Below are 6,610 nucleotides of genomic sequence, written 5' to 3'. Positions count from 1 at the left end.
ACTTGTAAAAGCTAAACATTGCAAAGCTGAGAGATATTTGGAAGTTCTGAAGTAAAGTGGGGTTTAGGAATGAGTGGATGATCTGGGTGGCTTCAGGCCAAAGGAGAAGACAAGGTTCATGGAACAACTGTGGGGATTTGTTTGTTTTAATTTGTTCTGTAATGTTTGATCCTATTTTCAGATGACCCATGTTAAAAACAACACAGAGCAGTGTTTTAGCAACCTAAAAATGGCCATCCAGATAGAAATTAAAACTGTTTCTGCAAAAACAAATGTATACTCAACAAATAAAAGTTGGCTGAAAAAGTTCATTTTTACCCAAGGTCCTTCAGTAAAAGCAGGATCAGTGCTGGGATTCTTGGGAGAGAGAAGTGAGATGTGGGTAAATGAGGTCGAGAAAATCATGGGATCTTTGTCCACCCTTGGTCTTTCCCTTCTGAGATTCAAAAGAGGAACAGACTATCACTGGAGACAGCTGGCCCAGAAGCACACAGTTTCTGAAGGGTAGATGTAGTGTCATGGAAGAAGTTTTGTATCCCTAGCCCTACACTTTAGTGCCTTTTCATTCTTTCTACTTTAATGACCCTCTTTTACAGGTTAGAGTCCCTTTTCCACTTCTGAACCTAAAATGATGTCAAAGATCTTAACCCTTGTTTTCTTTGAGTAGATTTTTGGTTTCAGGTTTTTGTTCCAGTAATTAATCAATTTTGAGTGGGACACTTGTGTATGGTGTAAGATCCTGCTGGGGTTTCATTGTTTGACTTATGCCTGTCCCGATTCCTCGGCCCCATTTATGAAGACATTTATGCCTTCTCCCTTGAGAGTCATCCATTATTTCTTAAACTGGCTTTTTTTTTTTTTTTCCTGTTGAGAAGGTCCATAATCTTATCCAATCCTCAGTGGGATTTGTAATTCCCCAAATACTTAACCACTATAGCAGCAGTCAATCAGCTATTATGACTAAAGAAAGAGAAGCAGAAAACATGTCTAAGGAAAGTAGCTATAGGAATTAAACTAGAAAAAAACATTGCAAGAACATGAATGACTCAGCATGAGGGTATAAAAGCCTTAACGGCACCCAATTCAAAGAGAAAATGAAATTATTTGGGTTGCCCTGGTAACAGCAAGATAAAATGTAGATGTGAAAAATGTTGGATTTAACATTAAGAAAATCTTTTTCAGCACTAAGGTCTCTCACATCATGGAATGAGCTTTACCATGGCAACAGGTAAAAAAAAAAACAAAAAAAAACATGTAAGTGGATTAAAGAAAGAAAATATTCCAGGGGAGTAGAAAGATGGTAATAAGAACTAAGCTGATCTTATAAATATTCTGTACCTTTCATTTCACTCACAGAATTAAATAAGAGAAGGCAAAGGGTATAATGAGACTTTCTCTAATGATTTTAAAAGTTAAGTTTATGTATTATTTCTACATACTCACTTTCCCCCCTAATTTTACAGCACCTCCACTCATTCTACCACTCTGCTTTTATTATAAAAAAAAGAGAAAAAAATATAAGAAATTGGTTACATTTTCCATGGCTAATCTCTACTTTTTGGGAGGAGATATGTCCTCAGTGTTTAAGGCAAAAACAGACATTCCTATTAAAGCAGTACTGGAGCATTAATGCCTTCCTCTGATATTTTCAGGGCACAGCACTGAAGTGCAATTTCCTGAGTTTGAATCCCAGCTCTGCCATTGTGAGCTGGGTGATCATGAATAGGTTATTTAATCCTTCTCTTTCCTCATATTTAAAATGGATGGGAAAGAAAAGCATTCTACTTCATTGAATTTTTGGGAAGTATGTAAGAGATCACGGTGGCAACACTCTTTGCAGTACTAGATAAGAAATTAGTGCTCAATATATTAAAGCTGCAGATATTTTCCATGGAGCTGACAATCAAATTTGATTAGTGTGACAGGGAACTGAATACAAAGAATAAGAATTCCTTGGTGTTTGGAGACTTCACTAAAAATAATTCTTCATAAAATCTTAAAAGAGTTGTTTGTTAAATGGGAAAGAAAGGTAGAATGACAAACATTTAATAGTATTGTACCTATTAATTTTCAGGCGTTAAACATGTTAACTATCGAACTTTCATATTAAACCCATGAAGCTGGTCATATCTTTGTTCTACAGAAGCAGAAATATGCAAAAGAGATTAAATAATTGCAACAGAGATATCTCCACAGAAGGGCGCGGTACCATGCTCCCCACCCCTCTTAACCACAGGCAGAGCTACATGGCCAGGTAAGGCTATTCGAGACTTGGGGGGACACAGGAGGAGACACACATGGAGTAGAAAGACATGTGAAGGGGGGTGTGCTTGCTTCTCAGCTGAGGTCTTGTACCAGGGCCTTTGGAGACATGGAAGAGAGACAACGAGTCAAACACATTAGACACTTGAAAGAGAGATGTGGGTGAGGCCCATGGGGAGGCTGATAATGACAGTCTTTATCTGGATTTGTACTCTGATTTTGATCCTTTCATCCCAGACTTGCCGGGCCCTCTGCCCCTTTCCTATGGTTCCCTGCCAAAAGGTGCCTTAGCCTTGTGGCAAGATTTTGGGCCTCTTTGGGGCCACTTTGGGCTGACCCTGTTTGGCTGGTCATTTACCCACCAAATATGAATATAGTTTCATTGGGAAACTACATTCTTACTCTTCTCTGCTCAGTCATTCCATTAAAGGTCCTACACACTAAGAGTATGCTTTGTCTTTATGCCGTAGATGGCAGAATCCCTGCAGAGAGTGAAAGTTTGGGGGTCTCAGGTTGCCCTCAGTCTGTCTACAAACATAATTCCCCTGGGGTTACAAAGCCCTATGAATAGCAAAGCAAACCCTCCAACTTGGGCCTGTCAGATTCCAAAGTGCAAGTTCAAGCTACTTCATGGGAGAGATTATTTTTGTCTTGAACAACTTCATTTATGGGAAATGCAGCCTTGTCATCTATTGGAGAAAACAACCATTTGCACAGTTAGCTATCCAAATGAATTCAGAGCAATCACATTTACTACTTGCGTACTTTAGACTAAAATATGGCTGCAAGGGAATCTGAGGAAAGAACTTTTAAAATGTTATTAAAGATTCATCTTCTGTCTGAAATGGAGTAAATAGGAGAGGATTTGCCCTTCTCTTGTAAGTTGCTAGAAAAACAGAATTTTACTAGCCTCCGGAGCTCTTCTGATGTTATACTCTCGTTATACCTATCCTTTTTTTGCTGCTGAACCCTTAGATGGAGAATTCAATCCCCAATTTTATACCATATCAATCTCCTTCAGAAAAATCTCCCTGTGATTTCCAGGAACTCAGAGCAACAAAATCTCAAGAACCTTCTGTACTGAGGATCTGAATGCTGGGAAACTTATATCAAATTAAAATAGAAGGACAGTAACTACTTACTTCCTTTTCATTGTTCTGATTCAAATTAAATTCGTCAAAACACTTAACCATTAACCATCTCTTGCCCCTGGAAAATATCCATAACCTCTCTCTCCTGATGTTTCAGCAAAAAATTTTGCTTTATTGCCCACAAAGAGGAGAAAAGATTTTCTAAAATACAATTGAAATGTTCACAGTACTTTAACATTATGACTCTGCACTTCTGGCTTCCCTCTCAAGGGCCCTCAATGTTTTTCCAAAAGCAGGGGATAGAAAATGCTTTATATACAAATTCCTTGTCAAGTCCAATGGGAGAGACAGACTTAATTTTGTCAAGGAATTCTTGATGCTAAGACACACCAGACAGAGTGGACCACTCTGAAGTTTGTTTTCTAGAGGAATCTGGCATATGCTATGATTTCACAGCCACCTAAGTTCCAGGGCCCATATATCCTCACTTCTTCATTTCATCAATACTGCTCTGCAGGTACATCTACTGCTGTTTTCTTTTTAAAGATTTATTTATTTATGCATACAAGAATTGGGGTACAGGCCAGAGGTGTGTGTGTGTGGGGGTGAGAGTTACCAGAGACAGAGTGGGGAGCAGAACAGGCAGACTGACTGAAATCCACAGCTGAAGGGAGCAGCAGGTGAGGCAGGAGAGGTCTGCTGCACCATGTGGGTAGCTCCCTGGCCGGCCGGGGATTGAACGCAGTAGCTGCGGATAGCTTCACAGTGCTGTGCTTAACCCCTTGTACCACCAGGGAGGCCCTATTGCTGTTTTCTTTTTTTACTTCAAATTATTTTATCCCAATGCCCAAGTTCCCCCTTTTCCTGTTTTCCCCTATAAAAGTCATTTATGATCTATCTGATGGGTTGAATATGAGAATTAAGAGAGGGAGATAAAACCAAGATTTTCAACTTGACACATGGAAAAAGTGGAGTTGGCATTTACCTCAGGGGGACAGAAGAGGCTACAGAAAAGCAGGTTTGAGGAAAGGGGGTATGAGGACCCTGGTTAGAGACATGTTAAATCTGATGCATCTATTAGACATTCAAATGAAGGGGGGCTCCATGGACAGTTGGATATACTAAGGTACAGGAGGAGAGATCTGAGATGGAGACACAGATTTGGAAGTCATCAGGGTTTAGGAAGTGGTAAAAGTCATGAGTCAGGATGAAAGTGTAATGGTAAAATCCCCATAGGAAGGGGAGGTACCACGTTCCCTGTCCCACCTAAGGAAGGGTGGGGCTGAGGGGTGAGAGGAAGCTAGAAGGGACTGAGAGAAAAGACTTGCGGGAGCAGACAGCAGGAACGTGGAGCAGAGAGGCATGTGAAGCAGCAGCCATGCTTGCTTCTCAGCCTTGGACTTGCACCAGGGACTTGGAGGGCATGGAAGGAGACACATGGAGCTAAGACATGTAGAGTCACTTGAAAGAGATATGGGTGAGAGACTCATGTGGAAGCTGACAATGGCAGCCATTACCTTGATGGCCCCTTCTGTCTCTTCTATGTTTCCCCACTAGAAGGTGCCTTATACTTATGGCATTTTCAGGCCTTGGTAGCCCTGTTTGGGCCAACCCTGTTTGGCTGGACATTTACCCAGGAGGGGATGGGTAACTTTGGGTGTTTCTGTGGGAAACTATATCCTTTTTCTCTTTTTTCTCTATGCACACTAATCCTTTTAGAGTTCTTTCACACTAAGGATATGCTTTTTCTTTATGCAGAGGATGACAGAACCCATTCAGAACCTGAATGTTTAGGGGTCCCAAGGTGCTCCTCAGTTTGCACATTAACAAAATCACTTAGGAAGTATATATATAGAAAAGCTAGCTACCTAAAAACCTTCTGCATCAAAGAGCATTTTCCCAACAGACATGGTCACTAATCAGTCTCCTATCCTTGAAATTTCTGCACAGAAGCCATAATCACAATCAGAGAAGCCTTTGCTGTCATCTATTGAAAATATCTCTCCTGCACTGTTGGTGGGAGTGCAAACTGGTCCAACCACTATGGAGAGCTGTGTGGAGATTTCTGGACCTACTAAACATAGAGCTTCCATATGATCCAGCAATTCCACTCCTAGGTATTTACCCAAAGGACACAGAAACATCAATTCCAAAGAACACCTGCACCCCTATGTTTATAGCAGCACTGTTTATAATAGCTAAGCTTTGGAAACAACCCAAATGCCCAAAAATAGATGACTGGATCAAGAAGATGTGGTACATATACACCATGGAATATTACTCAGCATTCAAAAAAGATAAACACATGCAATTTGCAGCAACATGGATGGAGCTGGAAGGGATCATGCTCAGCGAAATAAGCCAGAAAGAAAAAGAAAAATATCGGATGGTCTCACTCATAGCAGGAATCTAGAAAACTTAAATAAGGGACCAGGAAAATGAATAACTGTAAGAAAGTAAAAATCAAAATCAACAAACAACTATGAACAAGAGACACTCTGTGGAGGTGAGGGGTGGGGAGGGGAGGGATTGGGGTCAAAATAAGGGGGTTGCAATTGTATGGGGAATATAAAAATAAAATTTATTTAAAAAAAAAAAGAAAATATCAATACTAACCAGCAGCAGCAGCACACCATGCCACCATCCCCTTTTTATTATTGTAAGTTACTTTTCCTAAAGGCATTATCTTTATCAAATGTGCTACATGTGTCTTTACACATGTTTTTGTCTGTCTCCTGCATGTAAGGTGAACTCCGTAAGAATCAGGGACTCAGCATTGTTCACCCCTCTCCCAGCACCCAGAACAGTGCCTGGCACATAAAAACTATTCAGTAGGTAGTTGCTGAACAAATGAGTGAAGGATGAGGGTAGACTTAGTCTTATATTCTCCCAGGCATCAGTAACAGAAATATTTCTTGTGAATACAGGAATGTGGACTAAGGCACACACGTCCTTTCGGGGAGGAGAGCCACTAGATTTCTTTGCAACACTCTGTATTTTCACATGAAACCTGCACTCTTCTTAGAAGCAAAGAGGAAGCAAATAAAGCATAAAAGGTCACCTGAGAGATTTATGTGGAGGTTGAAAAGGAAAAATCTTTTCTTTGCCTTGTTCAGGAGTTGGGAGAAAAAGGATAGGAACGGGAAAGGAGGTGTTCTAAGCTTAACTTATTTTTAAGCTTGGGCTCCTGTATAATATTAACAATTTCATATTCTTCACTCATTGTCTGCTTCAGTCACCTTCCAGGGCCCTACCAT

The sequence above is a fragment of the Talpa europaea genome, assembly GCF_964194135.1.
Source record: "Talpa europaea genome assembly, chromosome: 9".
NCBI lineage: Eukaryota > Metazoa > Chordata > Mammalia > Eulipotyphla > Talpidae > Talpa > Talpa europaea.
Note: the sequence above shows the minus strand (reverse complement) of the source record.